Here is a 20972-nt window from a genome sequence, read left to right as displayed (position 1 = left end):
ACGCCGACTCCTGCGCCGCGCCGGCTTCACGCGTGCCCGTGCTGCCGGCCTGCCGCCTTCCGCGGGCTCCTACTCGGCGGTGCCGTCCGTGCCGACTGCCCCGCCCACGCACGCCGACCTCCATGACCAGCCTCCCGCGCGGCCCAGTCCGGCTCCGCCCGGCCGGCTTCGCCCGAGTCACGGCTCCCGTGCCGACTCCTCCGCGCCAGCTTGTCCGGCTCCGTCCGACTGCTCCGCCTCAACCGCCCGCATGCCGGCTGGCGGAGGCCAGCTCCGGCCCCGCGCGCCTGCATCCGGCCCCAGAGCCGGCCATCCCGTGCTGGCCTCCACTCCCTCGCGCCGCCTCGTGCCGGCCTCCGCCCCGCCAACCTCCGGCCCGAGCGCCCCCGCCTCCGGGGCGGTTCCGTCCGCGCCTCGGCGCCAGCCCCACCTCGCGGCCTCCTCCGCCCGCGCGCCCCGTGGCCGGCTGCGCCCCGCGCCGGTTCGTGCTTGCGTCATCCGCTTCCCGCCTTGGCCGTGGGCGGTGCCCTTCGCTGGCCGGCTGCCCAGAGGGCAGAGAGGGGGGCCGGCTAGAGCCTAGAAGAGAGCCGGCTGATTATCCCCTGTCGACTGGTATAAGAGAGAAAAGTCAACAGTCGGCTGCTTCATGCGAAGATACAAAAAAAATGTGTGTGTGTGCATCCGGCTGCTTAGAGCCGGGTGAAGAAAAGGCCGGGTGCCCATGGCCGACTGGCAGAGAAAAGTCATGCCGGGTGCCCAGCCGGCTGACTGAAAAAAAGGAGGATCCGACTTTGCAGACTGCAGTCAAGCCGACTGCTCCGGTCAGCAGCCCGCGTTGCCGCCGGGCCGACTAGTTCGTCTGCCCGCTTCATTGCCTGGCCGACCGAGGAGTCGGTCCATCTGAGCACAACCGGCTGACGAGGAAAAGAGAAGAAGACAAAGTAGTTGCCGGGAGATCCGGCCCGACTGCTCAGCAGTCGGTCCGAATCTCGGGGGCTACACCCAGCGGGTGCGCTGGCGCGCCCCCGCGAAGAAGAAGACAAAGTAGTTGCCAGGAAATCCGGCCTGACTGCTCAGTAGTCGGCCCGAATATCGGGGGCTACACCCAGCGGGTGCGCTGGCGTGCCCCCGCAAGGATTGCAGACAAAAGAAGAGTTTTGTCCGGCTGTCACCAGTCGGCAGAAGAGAAAAAGAAGAAAAAGGGCGTTGCAGGACGCCTCGCCGCCTGGCCGGTCGAGCCTGACCGGCCGGGACCCCCCCTTCGAGCACCCGGGGGCTCGAAGGCTACACCCGGCGGGTGCGCCGACGCACTCCGCGAGTGCCGAGCCGCGCCGGCTGTCTTCGACGACCGCGACTACACAAAAATCAATGTGAGCCCTTCACCCGCATATTTTTGCACTACGCAAGCACGAATAACCCCGAGCGATGCTCGGGGAACTATCTCCGCTTTTTATTACAGTAGCATCACTGTTCGCCCCGGCGCCAGCGAGAGTTGGCCCGGGGGCTGGCCGCTTGGCCTGAGACGTTAGTTCCCGCAAATGGCTTAGTTCCGTCCGCGGTACCAAAGGCTCACAATAAGTCACAGACCGCAGAGCGGCTGTCCGGCTAGCAAGGGTGAACGCTGGAGGCCACCCACGTGAAAAACGTCCGGGAAGAAAAACGGTTCGGGTGACCCGGTCGTTTCTTTTATGAGTATCTACTCGGTGATATTCTCTCCCAGAGTCTGAGTATTGTACACTCCACTCCGCGGTCCACTCTCAGCCACAGACCGCAGAGCGGCTGTCTGACAAGCGAGAGCACAAGCCAAAGAATGGAGGGAACATGAAAAAGATTGAAGGGGGCTCGGACGAAACCGAGTCGGCACCCTCCTCATAAAACTTGCAATGCTAAAAGCAAGCATATGATATATTTGCGTGGACTAACTTTGTCTTTTTCATGATCATTTCCATGAACACTCGCCAAAAAAACCTCCGCCCAACTTTGCCAAGTTGTCCGGAGGCTTGGGGGTTACTGTCGGAGTAATTGGACACAGATACCCCAAAGACAGTGAGACGATATTTCAAGACATCGGGGCTAGCAAAGCCCCTCAGTCCGACTGCCCGGCCGCTTCCGCCGGCTCCCCGTCCGACTGCTCTGCCCGGCCGGCTGCCGACTGCTCTGCCCAGCCGGCTGCCGACTGTAGCCCAACTCGACATCGACAAGACACCGACAAGACACCGACAAGACAACCACACCGCGGCCATGCCTGGCCACTATTGCTCCATTGGCATACACTATTCATCCATCACCATCAACAGTGTGCAGTACCATCAATAGTGTAAATTGTCCCCTGGGCACTAGTATATAAAGTGACCCAGGGGAGCAAGCCATCGGGCCATGGCCACACGGCCTCACACAGGCTAGCAAGCAAGCTAGCTCACATATACATCCATTCATCCATTCACTCACGGCCACAACACTCACGGCCACAAGCCATGGCCATACTTGGCCACTAGAGCTGGCTATACACATGCATATACCAAGTCAGATGCACTTGGCACTGATCTCAGATACAGCTCCAGGAGCACTCTATACAGATATACCAGATATACTCAGACATGCAGGAGTAGGGGTGTTATCTCTCCGGAGAGCCCCGAACCTGGGTAAACTAGCCCGTGCTACTCGCATACCCGCTCCTGGTCCTATCAGCAGCAGTCTTACCCTCACACTAAGCCCTTGTGGCATCTGTCGACTCGCAAGCCCCCCGTGAGAACACCACGACAGTTCGCGCCCACCATGGGGCGGTACTACTACTATGCTACCGCGCTGCTGCTGGTTTTGCAGTCCGGGCGGGACCTTCTTTGTCATCATCACCGCGGCATCGCGCCGTCTCTCCGGTAGCGCTCGGGGGCTCGACTTCGACCCGCCCCCAGAGCGGCCGCGCGGGACGGCGCGTCTTCGCCATCACCCTCGCCATCTTCATCACCACCGCAACGCCGGCCGTCAATCCGCGTACGCACAGCGCGTCGTGCAGCCTCGCTTCAGTCGGCCGCATCCATCCACGGCCGCGCGTCCGTTCCCCTCGGCGCTGCATGTCGCTGCTCCGCTCATTCGCTTTTCGTGCAATGGATGGATGCAACCCAAATGTTTCCCATACATCACCTATACATTGGCTGGATGTAGGACGTACAATGCCCGTACGCTGCTCCACCAAGCGCTGCTCTCGCCTTGGCCAGGTCCCTGTGCGTCGGGCCTGCTGCTCGGGCGCTGCTGCTCGCTGCGTCCTCCTATGCCCCCGCGACTGGCTCGCCTCCCACCTCGCACGCAACCCCGACAGCCTCGCCCACGCCGCAGGTCCGCTCCATCCTCACGCGCCGCCGCGTTGCCCTGGCTCCACGCGACCCCGACGGTCGCGGCCGCGTCGCCCCTCTTCGCCGCGCCTACGGCTCCCGCGTCGCTACTCCACCTCGTCGCCGCTCCGGGCGCGGGCCTCGCGTCTCGCTCCTCCGCGCGCGTTGGCCTCGTCTCTGCCTCGCCCCGCACCTGCCTGGCACCGCTCGACCCCCGCCGCGACTCGCGTCTGCGCTCGCTGCATCGCCCAATCGCCGAGCCTCCTCCTCAGCGCCCAGCAGCGCGTCCGCGTCCGCCCGCGCCGGCTCTGCTCCAAGCCCCGCCTCCGGCTTGCTGACCTCCGCTGCTGGCTCCGCGCGCACCGTCGACCTGCTCCGCCTCCCGCGGCCCCCGCGTCGCCGTGCCGCCTGCCCGCATCCCGGACTCCTCCGTCCGTGTGCTGGCCTGCATCGCCCCGCGCACCCGAACGCCGACTCCTGCGCCACGCCGGCTTCACGCGTGCCCGTGTTGCCGGCCTGCCGCCTTCCGCGGGCTCCTCCTTGGCGGTGCCGTCCGTGCCGACTGCCCCGCCCATGCGCGCCGGCCTCCACGACCAGCCTCCCGCGCGGCCCAGTCCGGCTCTGCCCGACCGGCTTCGCCTGAGTCACGGCTCCCGTGCCGACTCCTCCGCGCCGGCTTGTCCGGCTCCGTCCGGCTGCTCCGCCTCAACCGCCCACATGCCGGCTGGCCGAGGCCGGCTCCGGCCCCGTGCGCCTGCATCCGGCCCCAGGGCCGGCCATCCCGTGTTGGCCTCCACTCCCTTGCGCCGCCTCGTGCCGGCCTCCGCCCCGCCAACCTCCGGCCCGAGCGCCCCCGCCTCCGGGGCGGTCCCGTCCGCGCCTCGGCGCCAGCCCCACCTCACGGCCTCCTCCGCCTGCGTGCCCTGTGGCCGGCTGCGCCCCGCGCTGGCTCGCGCTTGCGTCGGCCGCTTCCCGCCTTGGCCGTGGGCGGTGCCCTTCGCTGGTCGGCTGCCCAGAGGGTAGAGAGGGGGGCCGGCTAGAGCCTAGAAGAGGCCGGCTGATTATCCCCTGTCGACTGGTATAAGAGAGAAAAGTCAACAGTCGGCTGCTTCATGCGAAGATACAAAAAAATGTGTGTGTGTGCATCCGGCTGCTCAGAGCCGGGTGAAGAAAAGGCCGGGTGCCCATGGCCGACTGGCAGAGAAAAGTGATGTCGGGTGCCCAGCCGGCTGACTGAAAAAAGGAGGATCCGACTTTGCAGACTGCAGTCAAGCCGACTGCTCCGGTCAGCAGCACGTGTTGCCGCCGGGCCGACTGGTTCGTCTGCCCGCTTCGCTGCCTGGCCGACCGAGGAGTCGGTCCATCTGAGCACAACCGGCTGACGAGGAAAAGAGAAGAAGACAAAGTAGTTGCCGGGAGATCCGGCCCGACTGCTCAGCAGACGGTCTGAATCTCGGGGGCTACACCCAGCGGGTGCGCTGACGCGCCCCCGCGAAGAAGAAGACAAAGTAGTTGCCGAGTAATCCGGCCTGACTGCTCAGCAGTCGGCCCGAATCTCGGGGGCTACACCCAGCGGGTGCGCTGGTGCGCCCCCGCAAGGATTGCAGACAAAAGAAGAGTTTTGTCCGGCTGTCACCAGTCGGCAGAAGAGAAAAAGAAGAAAAAGGGTGTTGCAGGACGCCTCGCCGCCTGGCCGGTCGAGCCTGACCGGCCGGGACCCCCCCCCTTCGAGCACCCGGGGGCTCGAAGGCTACACCCGGCGGGTGTGCCGACGCACTCCGCGAGCGCCGAGCCGCGCCGGCTGTCTACGACGACCGCAACTACACAAAAATCAATGTGAGCCCTTCACCCACATATTTTTGCACTACGCAAGCATGGATAACCCTGAGCGATGCTCGGGGAACTATCTCCGCTTTTTATTACAGTAGCATCAGTGTTCGCCCCGGCGCCAGCCAGAGTTGGCCCGGGGGCTGGCAGCTTGGCCTGAGACGTTAGTTCCCGCAGACGGCTTAGTACCGTCCGCGGTACCAAAGGCTCACTCTTAGTCACAGACCGCAGAGTGGCTGTCCGGCTAGTAAGGGTGAACGCTGGAGGCCACCCACGTGAAAAACGTCCGGGAAGAAAAACGGTTCGGGTGACCGGTCGTTTCTTTTATGAGTATCTACTCGGTTAAATTCACTCCCAGAGTCTGAGTATTGTACACTCCACTCCGCGGTCCACTCTCAGCCACAGACCGCAGAGCGGCTGTCTGGCAAGCGAGAGCACAAGCCAAAGAATGGAGGGAACATGAAAAAGATTGAAGGGGGCTCGGACGAAACTGAGTCGGCACCCTCCGCATAAAACTTGCAATGCTAAAAGCAAGCATATGATATATCTGCGTGGACTAACTTTGTCTTTTTCATGATCATTTCCATGAACACTCGCCAAAAAAACCTCTGCCCAACTTTGCCAAGTTGCCCGGAGGCTTGGGGGCTACTGTCGGAGTAATTGGACACGGATACCCCGAAGACGGTGAGACGATATTTCAAGACATCGGGGCTAGCAAAGCCCCTCAGTCCGACTGCCCGGCCGCTTCGGCCGGCTCCCCGTCCGACTGCTCTGCCCGGCCGGCTGCCGACTGCTCTGCCCAGCCGCCTGCCGACTGTAGCCCGACTCGACATCGACAAGACACCGACAAGACACCGACAAGACATCGACAAGACAACCACACCGCGGCCATGCCTGGCCACTATTGCTGCATTGGCATACACTATTCATCCATCACCATCAACAGTGTGCAGTACCATCAATAGTGTAACTTGTCCCCTGGGCACTAGTATATAAAGTGACCCAGGGAGCAAGCCATTGGGCCATGGCCACACGGCCTCACACAGGCTAGCAAGCAAGCTAGCTCACACATACATCCATTCATCCATTCACTCACGGCCACAACACTCACGGCCACAAGCAATGGCCATACTTGGCCACTAGAGCTGGCCATACGCATGCATATACCAAGTCAGATGCACTTGGCACTGATCTCAGATACAGCTCCAGGAGCACTCTGTACAGATATACCAGATATACTCAGACATGCAGGAGTAGGGGTGTTATCTCTCCGGAGAGCCCTGAACCTGGGTAAACTAGCGCGTGATACTCGCATACCCGCTCCCGGTCCTATCAGCAGTAGTATTACCCTCACACTAAGCCCTTGTGGCATCTGTCGACTCGCAAGCCCCCCATGAGAACACCACGACATCTGGGGACCCCCGTTCCCAGAACACCGACAGTAGCCCCCAGGCCCAAGGCACGCCTGGACTCGGCCGTGCAGGGAGGCGGAAGGGCAAGAGTGAAGCGCCGCGGGCCCTAACAGCCTACGGCCTTGGGCGCTGCGTGGCGGTTGACTGGACGTGGGCGTCTCCACTTCCCCATGTCGCCTCGGCAATTGCACGGATTGGACAAGTCCCTGCATGCAAAGCGGGTCATGATTACCTGCGATCATGGAGGTCGGTGGTTGGCCTTCGCCGGCTATAAGTACGGAATGGCGCACGCCCTTCTAGTCCATCCCTTCTTGCTTCTCCTTCTTCCCGATCCTTGCTCCGTCTTGCTGCGATGGCTCCGATCCGCCGGTTCTCGATGGCAGAGAAGGGAAAGGCTCCCCGAGAGGAACCAGACCCACTCCCGCCGAAGAAACGGCTCGTCCCCCGTGGCCCAGACGAGGGGGCTCTTCAGGTGGTGTCGAGGCCTTGGTGCGATCGGGCGCCGCCGGGGTTCCTGCTTCCATTGTACGCCCACGTCGAGGGCCCTGAAGGAGCTGATGCTGACCGCCACGGGCGGCGCCGCCGTCGGTGCCGACGGGTCACGAAGGTGTGGGGCGTCCCCCCTGGGGTCCACACCGAGGGCTCCTCCTGAGAGTTCGTGCTCCACGTCGCCATTCCTCTTCAGTCTTGGATTCGCCTTCCTCCCTTCTTCGCCTCCATCATCCCGCAGGGGGAGCCCCTGGAGCTCTGGCTACAGCACACCGGCTGCAGCACCCTCGCAACCGAGGCAGAGGTCGCGGTCGTTGCCCCGGGCGAGGTCTTCATGACTCGGGGCTGGAGAGAGATCGCCCGGGTTTGCAGGACAAGGGGCGTCTTCGCGATCCACTTGGATTACGATGGTGCTTCGGTGATGCTCTTCAAGGTCTTCGATGCGAGCGGGCGCCGGCTGGAGTGCTGCCCCAGGAGAGGTGGCCGGGGCCCTGCTGCGGCGAGGACTGGGCCCGCCGACCGCTCCCTTGGCGGCTCCTCAGGCGGAGGAGGCGGAGGAGGTTCCAGCGACTCTGGCGAGCTCTTTGCGACTCCGGAGACGAGCGACGACAGCTACGAGCCCCCGAGCCGGCTCCGCTCCTGGAGCAAGGCGGGCTCGTTAGGCCGCCGCCGACTCTGATCTGGATGGGGTTGGCGCCGGTGCTTGACGGCCCATTGTTGATGATGGCGTCTTCTGCTGGGGCGCGCATAGTTAGTGTCCCTTTAGGATCTGTTCCCTGCGAGGAATCAAAAACGCGTCCCGTGGGGGCTTGTAAGGTGCCTGTGATCCTGTTTTGTTAATATAACCCTTGTCGTAGAATTGTGAGAGTTGCTCATTCCATCTTAGCTCAGTCCTCCCTTTCGAACCTCATGAGGGCTTGGTGCTCTGCGCCGACAGGTCCCAGTCCCAAGGCGGCTTCAGTCGTCGCTGGTATGCCAGGTCGCGATGCCGTGGTCAAGGCCAGGAGGTGAGCGACCCGGAGTCCGGTAAGAGCCCCTGAGTCGCGATGCTCAGGAGGTTCCCTTTGGCGCCCAAGCAGCCGTCGTTTGGTGAGAAAGGAGAGCAGCGTCGCTAACACGAGATAGCATTAGGTGCGGGGATGGTGCCATGGTAGCTGGCGCTTCCGGGTGATGACTTATCTCGAGAATCAGGGGACGCTCTCTGGGGTGTCGCCGGGTCCGTGCATCGGCATGCGCGAGGGTGCTCGGCGAGGTCCTCGTGTGTCTCTCCCCTCTCGCCTTTGTTCACCTTTCTGCTCTACGTCCTCAGGTCCCGGCCCTCGAGCGAGTCTCAGCCGTCGCTGGTATGCCAGGTCGCGATGCCGTGGACAAGGCCAGAGGGTGAGGGCTGGAGAGCCAGTAGGAGCCCTGAGTCGTGATGCTCAGGCACCCCCCCCCTTTAACGTGCAAGCGGTTCACGCGGACGAGAGTGGAGCAGACACCGCAAGGGCCTCGCCTGATGCAGCTCCTTTAAGAGATCTTGTAGACCCATCATAGAAAAGAAAACGAGGGGTTGCCATGACAATTGACAGTCAGCCGTTGGTTGCTTCCGAGGGTTAATGAGGCACTGAAGGCTTGACAAGGTGACGCTATGCGGGGCTGCCGCGGCCAGAGCTCAGCCATTCAGGTTTGTCGGCGTTGAAGGGACGGACCCATGTGCAAGCGTCGTGCCGTTTGGGAGCAGCTCCGTTAGTGGCGTCAGCTGAGCAGGCAACTAGGTAAAACACATTAGCCGTGAAGGAGTGGATTCGTTCAAATAGATGCTGGGAAGGCGGACATCACTGGGTCAGGCCCGAGCGACTTGGGGATCATGCAGCCCGAGGGGCGCCCCCAATAAGGTAAGCTAGCAACATGAAATAAAAGGGATACATGCCGCAGGGACGGACCCACGCGGCCTGGGAATAATGCAGCCCTGGGGGGCGCTCCCAGCTGGAAGTGAAACTTGAAAGATGTCACCTGATGCCGTTGAGGACGAAGGGGTGTTGGTGTAGCAGACTCGGTGGGCTGCAGAAGCCGATCCTCACGAGCCCCCGGGCCTGGGGGCCTCGGGAGGCTCCGGCGGTGCTGGAGGCTCCCTGCGGACCATCTCCATCTCCGCCAGGGCTGCGGAACGCCTGGCCTCTTGTGCCTCCATGATGCCCCTCATGAGGCGCTGGTACGTGGCAGCCACGTTCGGCAAGCCGTAAGGCATGCGAATGTAGCTGTGGGGTGGACCTCCGCAGCGCCCCACTCGCAAGGGCCAGAGGCGCTCCAGAGAGGCGACTCAGTTGAGCCCTGGTATGTCGATGCATACATGCAGCCCATCGTCCTCGCCTGGATGGGGAGCCACTACTGGTAGACGGCGGCCGCCTTTCATGACTCTTGACTCCTGTAGCTCCTGAATGGCCTTGCTGACGAACTCCTGAGGGTCTGGCTCTCCTTGCCTTACTCCTTCTTGAGGGAAACATGCTTCGAAACACGCCTGCATGTGGTGCCCAAGCGCCTCCCTCATGACCCTAGCCAGGTCGGTGGCCCTCCAGGGGAGAGCCCCCGAGCCCTGCCCGAGGAGGGCGCCGGGGGCGCTTTCCTATGCGATGGAAGGAGGTTCCCCCTGGGCAGGCACGGGCCCAGAGGGGCCTGCCTCCTGAGGAGCCGGGCCGGATGATGTCTTCTTCTTCTTGGGGGCGGTCTCGGGAAGCCTCCTGCTTCCACGATCCAGGTCTTCTAGTGACGCGGCCTGAAAGGCTCGTTCCAGGGAACACACCGCATCCTTCTCTTCACAGGGCATCGTGATGACTCCGCCACTTCCTGGCATCTTGAGGACATTGTAGCCGTGGTGAGTTACAGCCATGAACTTGGCCAGCGCTGGGTACCCGAGGATGGCGTTGTACGGCAGGCGAATGTGAGCGACGTCGAAGTCGATGAGCTCGGTGCGGTAGTTGTTGCGTGCCCCGAAGGTGACAGGGAGGCGGACCTGCCCTATCGGGACCGTGGAGCCGTCGGTGACTCTGGAGAAAGGCTTGGTTGGCTGAAGCTGGCTGTAGGGCACTTGGAGATTGTTGAATGTTTCCACGGACAGGACGTCGAGCCCTGCCCCGCCATCGATGAGGGTCCTGGTGACCACCACGTTGCTGATGATTGGGGAACAGAGCATCGGGAGGACTCCGGCTGTAGCCGCACACTTGAGCTGATCTGCCGAGCGAAACGTGATGGCGCACGCCGACCACCTCAGAGGGCGCGTGGCTTCGAGCTTGGGGAGGACTGCATTCACTTCGCGGGCGAACTGCTTGAAGATGCGTTGACAGGCTGGGGCTTGAGCCCCGCCCAGGATGCAGGCGATCGCGCGCGGCTCCTGGAAGCCCCCAGCCTCCTCGTCCTGGTGGCGGCGGCAGCGGAGGGAGGCCTGCATTGCCTTGCGGGCGATCCTCGCGAGGCCGACCCCTCCAGTCTCCCTCGCGAGGCGGGTCTTGCCAGCGATCCTCGTGAGGTTGATCGCGCCACCCTTGGCGCGGGCCACGGTCTTCCCAGCGTCCTGCGTTCCTTCCTCCTCCTCGACCGTAGCCCCGGTCACCGCGGTCGGGGCAACGGCCGATCCTTCCTTCTCGCACGGCTCGGAGCTCTTGATATTCGTTGGTGTTGTGGGTGTGGAGGTCGTGGTACACGCAGTACTGGCTGCCCTTGGAAGGCTCGGGCTGATCTGTGCCCCGCTTGGTGTCTGGTTCTGCAGCGAGCACGGCAGCCCCCTTGTGCTTCACATCCTTGGCCTTGGGCTTCTTCTCTTCTGGGTCCACGGCAGGCAGCTCGAGGAGGGAGAGACGCCCTTCCTAAGCCCTAGCGCACTTGGTTGCCAAGTTGAACAGCTCCAAAGAAGTGCACAGGTCTTCATGCATCACCAGCTCCTCCTTCATCTTGACATCGCGCATGCCGTCGGAGAAAGCTGAGATGATGGCCTCTTCAGTCACCCTGGGAATCTTGAGGCATGCGTTGTTGAAGCGCTCGATGTACTTCTGCAGGGTCTCCCCGGGTTGTTGCTTGATGCGGCGCATGTCGCTCACAGTGGGTGGCCGGTCGCGATTACCTTGGAAGTTGGCGATGAAGCGGGTGCGCATCTCGTCCCATGAGGAGATCGTGCCTGGAGCCAGGTTCAGGAGCCAAGTGCGTGCCCCATCCTTGAGCGCCATGGGAAACTAGTTCGCCATGACCTTCTCGTCTCCGTTGGCAGCTTCGATGCCCAGCTCGTAGAGCTGGAGGAGCTCCGCAGGGTCAGCCGTGCCGTCGTAGCGAGGAGGCAGCTTTGGCTTGAACTTGCCGGGCCACGCGACACTGCGTAGCTCGGCGGTGAAGGCACGGCAGCCTGCTATGGCCACGGGAGGCCTTGGGTGACGGAGAGCTTGGTCTTGCATGTCCCCACGCGCCGCAGCTGGGTCTTGACGTGCGGGAGCAGGAGCATGGTCGCGACGTGCTGGAGCAGGGAGCGCCCGGGCAGCTTCTTGCGGGCAAGGGACTTCCTGGCAGCTTTGCTCTTGCTGCGCTGGCACCTGACAAAGAGGGTTCCGCCCAGGGGCCACGCGCCTTGGAGCCATGGTGCCTTCTTGAGGAGGAGGCGGCCGGGGCGCCGCCGGAGCTTCGTCGCCCGCGCGGGGCGGGGTGCGGTGCAGCGGAACGGACGGCGCAAGAGAGCCCCCTGTGGCGCGGACGAGCTCAGCGACGCGGTCGAGCCATTCTTCGTAGATGTCGTCGACAGGGCGGTAGCACAGGAGCTCGTTCGCCGCGATGAGCGCATCTCGAGCCTCCATGGGTGCACGGAGCGCACGGGACGAAGAACCAGCCGGGGGGAGCGAGGGAGTTGCGGTGCGGCCATCTTGCCGCACGGACGGATGCTGAGACGATGCTTGCTGCTCGTCCCCCGCCGGGCCGGTGGCGGCGTTGACGGCAGGTGACGGGGAACGGTGAGGACGCCCGCTGACAGGAGCCATCTGGGCGACGCGGGAAGCGAGAGCGGCTCGGCGCTCGGTGCGGGCCTGACGAGCGTCAGACATGGGTGCGATGGTCGGAGGAGAACGGGGTGGTGGAAGACGAATTCCGGCGCACCCCTACCGGGCGCGCCAAATGTCGGATTTCGGATTCCGGCAGACCCTTGAGGTTCGAACACTAGGGTGCACGCAGAGATCTCGCTTCCTACCTACCTGCACCCCTCCGCCACGCTAAGATCTAAGCTATGGAAAGAACAACACAAGAGACACAGGGTTTATACTGGTTCGGGCCACCATTGTGGTGTAATACCCTACTCCAGTGTGTGGTGTGGTGGATTGCCTCTTGGGCTGATGATGATGACTGATACAAGGAAGAACAGCCTCGCGAGGGTCTGTTCTTGGCTGGGGCGATGAACTGCTGGGAGGAGTTCAGCCACCCTTCTCTCTCTCTCTAATTGTCTTTCTCCAATTCAACCTCCTATCGAACCTATCCTCTTAACCCCTCCGAACCCCTCTCTTCTGTGGGTGGCTGGTCCTATTTATAGAGGCCCTGGTCCTCTTCCCAAATATCGAGCGGGAAGGGAGCCAACAATGGCAGGCTAATTTGAAGGGGGACAGCTAGTACTCGCTACCCTGACAAAAGTAGTCTTCGCCTGCACAAAGCTCTGGTGGTGATGCCGTCTTGAGCTCCACGATGACCTCCATCTTGCAGTCTTCCTGGTCTTGGTCTCGTTGCACCGAAATGGCAACCTTTGCCTGATGCCTCGGTACACCGCGGCTGCGCTTGCCCCCTTTGCACCAAAGAGGAAAGGAGGACACTGCGCGGGCTGGCACCCGCCTGGCGCCCTTGGTCGTCATGGCTTGCGTCACGGGCACCTCGTGAGGTACCCCGCCTTGATCTCTCTGCCTCCTCGCGAGCTAGCCTGATGAGGCCGTGCCTGAGGAAGCTCTGTGTCGTCCGCCCCGCGAGGCTTGGCCCCTCGCGAGGGTCTTGGGTATGTGTTGATGAAGATGGGCCGTGCTGGGCCCCCCTTGAGCCACGACGCAGGCCGCAGGCAGGCAAGTCTGGGGACCCCCATTCCTAGAATGCCGACAGCGAAGCTCTGCCACGAGATCCACCTGTTGAAGGAGAAGAATGCCGGTTGGAAGAAGCTGCATGAGAATAGTAGTTCCTCGATGAAGATGTTGCAGGCCCTCGTCATGGAACAGAAGGAGGAGTTGGCGAAGCTCCGCATCAAGCACCCGGCTGCTGTCAAGGTACGTAATGCAACCGTGGAACAGATGATGAAGGCTTGCGTCGAGAAATCCCGCGTCATGGATAGAATGAAGAAGATGGCGGAGGAGACACGCAAGGAGATGGAGGTCATGGAGGCGATGAAGAAGCAGTTACGACTCCGCGGCGAATTAAATCATCTGGGGTGATAATCTTCCTTCTTATTTTGCTCCTGTGTTTCATCTTTTGCTTCGGGTGTTTCGCCGCACGTGTCACGTTCTCTGCGAGGCATGAATATAACAATGGTCTTTTTAAGGGAATGAATAGAACAATGCTAAGACTAGCCACAGTGGGAGTAACTTCAGCAGTAACATCAACTCAGCAAATTTGCTTATGTGGCAATGAGTTAATGAAGAAAGAGATAGTTGTAGTAACTTAGCTAGTTATTGTAACATCACATGTCCCAATGCAATATGAGTCTAAAACCTAATAAATGAATCTTTGCATGTTACCACACGTAAGTTACTACCCACTATGAAGGTAGTAACATAGTCTAGGAATATGTGTATGTTACTAGTGTATGTTACTATCCATTGTGGCTAGTCTAACAATGAGATGACTAGCAAATTAGATCATTTTTATCGCCATATGGCACTGGGCTGCCGTGTTTCGTGCTCCTCCATCGCAGTACTACTCCAATGGAAAACTTGAGTATACCACACGGTTCTTTGCTCCTCCTCGATCAGGTCGTCGGCGCATTTATACGAGCAGTCAAATCACAAGGCCCCGCCTTCCAGCAGTAATGAGCCGTCAAATCACAAAGGCCCTCACCTCTCGTGAAACCGACCAAGCTAGACTGCCCCGCCCTCTAGCCTTTTAAAAAATGTATACTTTTGTACAACAGTAGTATCAATGGATTGCACCGTGGAGCAAAACTTGAAATTAAAAAAAAGGTGGTACATATAGAGAGCGCTCATTGCCAAATTATGCATATAGTACTATTTAAAAGGCTAGTCACAATAATGGTGTCCAGCACAACCCACCCCTCAAATAAAACTAAGAGGGTGCTTGGATACGTTTTAGTCCCATGACTAAAAGTAGTGGGACTAAAACATGCTAGCCTCACCCATGCTTGGATCAAAATACTAAAAAGGCTAAAATCAAGTTAATGAGCATTTATTATCCTCCAAACCCTCCAATCCATAACTCGCCTGTGTTAAAGGAGAGGAGTTAAATGAGTAGAGAGAGGACTAATCCACATTTTAGTAGGGGTACCCCTGACTAAAAAAATTTAGTCTCCAGACTAGTTTTAGCCCCTCTTTAGTCAGGGGTGCTTGGAACTTTAGCCTCTTAAAGAGACTATTTTTAGTCAGACTAAAATAAGTCCCTTGGATCCAAGCACCCTCTAAGCATCCTGGAATTCTTTGACAAAACTAAGCACCCTGAAATTCTTTGACAACTAAACTGCTGGCTATATGATGTTGGCCATATATATTGTACGTATATAATGTGAAGAAATGAGTGGTAGTACTATACCAACTAAAAGATGAAATGTAAGAAATACTAGTATGTACGTACTGAAGAGTTAAAGTAACGAGAAGAAACATAACATAGTTCTGCTGGGGGCTCAGCACAACACACCCCTAAAATTAAATTAAGCACACCTGAAATTAAACTTTGCAACTATTTCGGTAGACACTACATTAGAACCATCATGAGCAACGACACTGCCACCTTACTCGGAGTCCTCGTCCATGTCCTCGACTTCGTCCTTGTCCCTCTTCCTCTTGGCCGATACTTCTTTGCTTAAACCGCAGACTTGGCTGTTGCTCTTCATCCAACCCTTGTAGATATTGAAGCAATGGTAGCTATCCATTGCAGCATAGTGGATGTGGTCTATATCTAGTACATTCCGCTGCCATGCATGGCGATGAAACGTGTATGGAGGTTTCTCCAGTTTACCGTACAAAGGATGAACCATGGCTCCTGCCAGGGTCAGCATTAAAGGCTGATGAGAGGACACCAGCCGATTCTTCTGGAGGTCGAAGGTGTTGCCTACAGCGAGGCCTATCCGACGCAGGACTTCTTTGTCGTTACCAAAGTCTATAGTAACGAATTTGACTAGGTTGCTCTCGAGGAAGTCCTTAAAATCTTAGCACTCAACATCGGCATGGCATATGTGGTAGACCAAGCATAAGTCATGCATGTAAACCTGGATCACGGCGGGCTTCTTCCTCTCTTCATCCTTTAGATCCTTCTCTCCTCCCAGGACTGTGGTGTACTCAACATCTAGCCCAGCGAACCACTCATCATCTGAGTCTTCGAACATGCGTCTGAAGCGAGAAAGGCATCCTTTCACTGTCGCGGAAGAACGGGTGTAGATGACGTCGAACTCATCGCCGGTGATGGTTCTAACCTTGTACTCACCACCGATCGTGGAGATTTGGAACGCCATGGATTTGGGAGGAGGGTTAGGATTAGTGAACTGCCGTAATGTGAATGGACGGGACGACTAGGAGCGAACCATCGCAGTATTGAAGGACGTGCGAGGACGAGTAGGAGCGAACTACCAGTGTGTGAACGGCAGGGTAGTGTCTTTCCATTCTCCCATGATACGGGCTTCCGAGAGCCCTTGGATCTGAGATCGAACGGTTGCATGGCGTGATTCTAGACCTATGGGTGAATATCCTATCCTGGAGGTTATTCTGTAAATTTTCAGCAACTTAGCATGCGACCGTTTGATCTCAGATCCAAGGGCTGCCAGCAGCCCGTATCATGGTCGCGCCTACCATGACTGTCGCGTCGCTCGCGCGGTCGCGCCCTTGGAGATTTAACATGGTGCGTTAGGCTATCTGATGTTGGCATGTCATACATACTCATCACTTAGTCACTCATACTACAACAAGGTTGGCTATAAGGTTGGCTATAAGTGTATTTTTTACTCCTCTCTATCTCTTTCTTCGTACTCCCTCCGTCCCATAATATAAGAATGTTTTTGACACTAGTGTAGTGCCAAAAACGTTCTTATATTATGGGACACAGGGAGTACTAGTATTTATTACATTTGCCAAGGAGTGACCTCTTCCAATGAAATGGGGTTGCTAAGTTTGCTTCATTTAATTAGCTATAGACTCAAAATTGTCTTTTCACCTAGGTACACGCGCTTAGCACCGTTTCTTCCTTGGGTCGCCAAACTAGTCTCTCTCTTCTTGATTAACTTGCCACATCAGACTTTATGCCTATGTGGCAAGCTTAAGCACCTGTAGGAGCAAGTAAAAGTAAGTACAATAGTGCGCTTTACATGGCATTTTTGCATATGTGGAGGAAAGAGAGGCAAGGAAAAAGTGGAGAAGTGGGCTCTCATGCAAGAGCCAGCCTCTACTACATGTGGAGCATTGGGAGGGCACCTGTATGGAGGTGGTCAGGAATCAGGAGACTCACGCCGGTCGTAGCACCGCAGTTAAAACGATAATGGCAAGTCAAATCACGGGCCCCCACCTGTCCAACAGTAACTCGCTGTCAAATCACACAGCCCTGCGTTTGCAGCAGCCTACTCCCTTGTCTTCTCGCATCTCTGTCGAACCGACTAGGTGGAACTGCCCCGCCGCCTACCGCATAGGAAAAGCCCCGCCCTCGAATTTTAAATAGTATACAATATACTGATTTTGTATCCATGGATTGCGCCCGCGCCATGGAGCAAAGCGTCTAGAAAATGGTAGTACACATGTACGAATTATACAGTACGCCCGTCGCGTTCGCGTCTCACCCCAGATGGTCGGTTGGTCTGGCACGCTGCTCTCCAAATGGAATGCGCGTCATATTGCGTTTGCACACACATGTGGGACGGCAATTGAGAACCGACCATAGGCACACTCCCCGGCCCCGCAAGTCGGGTGACTTAATAGAAGAGGGAGACGAGCGATAGTACTAGAGAAGTGTTGTACTACGTTGGTGCCTGGACGATCCCTGCAAGACACGAAAGGTCAGTTCGTCCATGCATGTGACCAGACTCCAGCAGACACGCCTGGATTGGCTATGGTCTACATATCATGCAGGCTGTGTTGTACATGGCTGTAGTTGTGGTGAGAAATCTAAAAAAGGTTTCTTGTCATCTCGGAAAATTAGGTGTCATGTGCTTCGGATCACTGCGAGGGTTAAACAGCGACAACTGAGTTGGGCTAGTCATTGGGGGCACATGCACGAACAGTGACTACTTGGCTGCCATCTAGGTCAAGCCGGCATGTTAATTAGGACATCTATTGATGGACCCCTTTTCTACAAGTTTATCTTTAATTTGAGCTTTGTTCCTCGTCTAGTTTGTCCGTCAGGATTCATGTTGTCTCCTTTGGGCAGTGAGGTTATGATTTCTTGTCATGTGGCATTTTTTTGTCTTATATGTTATAATCCAGTGCTTCAGATCAAAATGATGACAACTGCGCCTCCGGGCCACGTGCATGAAGACTTCTCGACAGTCATTGACGAGGTCAAGTCGGCTCCGGTAGACGAAAGAAAACTAGTACTACTCCACTATATAGGCAGGAGCCTCCATGCTTGCTTGCTAGTGTTGCTCTCTTCACACTGTCTCGGCCTCTCCATATCTAAACACGACAGCGGTGGCCACACACACTCTCTCTCTCTCTGCTCACCGCTGGTCACAGATCCAGCCGGATCCTCTCCGCCGGGGAAGGTGAGAAGGTGCACCGTTCACGCGGTCGTCCTCGGCGACGGCTCTTACCCACTGCTGGGCGCGTCCCGATCAGCCCGCCTCGCCGTTCTCTCCCAAGCACCGCTGGCGAGGGAGGGCCTCCGACCCCTTCTTCCTCGCTGCCGTAGTGTGGGCAGATCCGGCCTCCCACCGCCCACCTAGCGACATCCCAGCGACCATCAGGTATAACTTCCTTCGAAACCGGCCTTGCTCTACTTCCCGAGGTCCTAACGTAGCTGCATTTGTATCTTTTACTATTTCTTAGCCCCCCTCGTAGATAGGATCGATCGGCTGTTCGAAAACCACCTAATTTTTTTACGTTTAAGAGGTAAAACTAGTTCATGCACTCGAATCTAGTACTACTTGGTTCAAACAAGGAAGAAAGGGGGTGGGGTGGGGAGGATTTGTTACCTGAATCTAGGACTTGGTCGAAAGAGGAAATAATGGGGGCGAAAAGTAGCAGAGACTGGCTATCCAACTGGTCTCTAGGTCTAATAGGGAAATAAATGGAAACGTAGTACAAACTCAACATAAACCCGATCTATTGGTTGAAAAAGGAAAGAAAGTGGGGACTGGGGGACAAGTCAACAGAGTAAGTCCAGCACTAGATTTGCTAGCCTCACATAGTATAAGGTGGCTATACCGAACAAAAATGGGACCAATCCAGATATCATGTTCTGATGTTTGTTGCCCCGAGCCACTCTTATGTAATGCCACTGGTAAAATGTAGCAGTCGCACTGTTAAAAGTAAGGACACGTTAAACCAATGTTGTTTTCAATGTAATGCCTCTAGCAATATGAATCAATGGCACTTCTTTACATGTCCTGCTAAAATTTCCCATTAAGATAAGTTGGTTCTTTTCGTTAGAAATGCAACTGTCCTGGTCCGCCTACTCTACCGTTCCCAAAGTAATGTCGTATTTAACGGTTGTCATAGTTAATCCTAATGCCCACACTAATATCTAGCAATGTCAGTGCTTTAGAAATTGCTACTGTCCTTGTAGGATTGCCATTCAGATAAGGAACATGCTTCTTTTCATTTGATGCATGTTGCATCACTTGTTAGTCACCCTCCTTTCCACCTTTTTTGTGCAAACAGAGATATACATTTCACGCTCGATCTTAGTTGAACTGCACAAATGATATCCAAATTATAGTTGAGCATTCCGGGAGCTTCACAACCAACCTTCATGTTGCTCAATTTTATTGCAACTAATGAAGAAGAAGCTCCGTGGGTTTCGTTTTCTGATGGAAATGGAACCGGGGCTGGAGCCCTTTTCTTAAAAAAATTGAAGAAGAAGCTGCTAGCTCACGGGACATTGCTTCATTTTAGGTGAACTGCACCAAAGGTCCCATGAATTGAATCATCCATGTTGGTGGCTGAAAGAGCCAGCTTCAACATCCCAGTCTAAGCACCCCCGGCCTCCATCCTTGCGACGCACGGTACACCTCGTTTGCCACCTGCTCGACCCTAGTGTCACTGATAAAATGAAGTAATAATACAGTTAAAATAGAGCGAGTGTCATCTCTATCATTTCATTTCCAATGTAGATAAAGAAAGTGCTTCTCTTTGTTAATGTATGTTTCATCAACTAGTCCCATTGTTAATGTTTAAGCGTTTCTGCAAACTGGGGTGCTTAATTTTAGTTGATATGTACAAAAATAGAGATTTGAATGTCTCAAGGCGCCTCCTTGTACGACCGCTGTACACTGATGTTCATCACCGGCAGAAGGTGTATTTGGGAGACTTGGGACAATGTCCAGTATGAGGCATACCGTATGAGGCGTCGCACGGCCCATCTCGCCCTCGCAGCATGGCATACTATGATACTATCGCAATATTTTCTTCTATTTATTTTGTGTGTTTCATCAACTAGTGCCACTATAATGTAATCACACTTTTTCATTATCTATGCAAACAGGGTTATTCAGCTGCATTTTGGTGGAACTGCACAAATGTACGTATGGAACCGGCATATATGCAGAGTGCGAGGTGTGCCAATTAAAAATTACCGACACCAACCATGCTACATGCACGCATTGGCATCCACCACCACCAGTGGGATGTGTGGCGCTCTCTGTGGATGGATCTTTCTCGGCAGCAAATCATCTAACCAAATACTAGTAGCTTATATTGGCAGTTTTCTAGGGAGTACTCTTTTCTGAAAGAAGCACCAATCTATTTTTCTTTATTTGCACACTGTGTCACAACTTTGACCCAAAGGTCCAGAGCTATTTTAGGGTGATTGGCATAGTACTTGGAGACTGATTGTAAGAATGATTTTCATTAGCTGTCACACTGATTGTAAGCATGAGCAGGTGGAAGATTAGGTTAGTGCGAAGCTTACCTTAAACCCTACCGCCGCCGTTGAAACGAGGTGAGCGTCGAGGGAACCGTGGAGAACGGCGGGGAAGCGACGTCGCGCCATCCGGCCTCCTCTTGCGGTGGGAGAACGAATACTCCTGTGGCTCCGGCTGGCTCTGCACCCTCACGAACGGCACACCATACTCGATCGATTCGTTATCCTCTGGGTGCTCGACCTTCGACCTGTACGCCCACCACCTCCGCCTGACTGTCGCCTCGGGAGAATCTGTCTGCTCCATCACCCAGAGGAGATACTTGATGAACTCGGAGGACTGTGGCATGACTACCGCCGAGGAGTACATGTACATCGCCGCCCTCATCGCCGCCGTCTCGCTCTTTCTTGCCACATGGCCCGCACCGTCCTCGAAATCTCCCACTCATTGTCAAAGCAACTAAGGATCTCCTTCAACCTGGCTAACTTTACCTAGTCGCCGGCGGCGATCTGCCTGATTTGTTGTTGCATCCTCTCCATAGATGTCCTTCTGAGTGGTCCGGTGCTAGCTTTGGAAGATGGGAGGAGATATGGTGGTCTTGCAATAGAGAAGAGGGAGAGGCGAGACGGTGGTTTTGGAATGGAGATGATGGAGAGGAGAGGAGGTGGTTTTGCAATGGAGAAGATCAGAAGAGGGAGAGGCGAGACG

This window comes from Triticum dicoccoides, chromosome 6A, assembly GCF_002162155.2.
Source record: "Triticum dicoccoides isolate Atlit2015 ecotype Zavitan chromosome 6A, WEW_v2.0, whole genome shotgun sequence".
Taxonomy (NCBI): Eukaryota; Viridiplantae; Streptophyta; class Magnoliopsida; order Poales; family Poaceae; genus Triticum; species Triticum dicoccoides.
The sequence above is the reverse complement of the archived record's forward strand: the minus strand, read 5'-3'. Positions refer to the sequence as shown.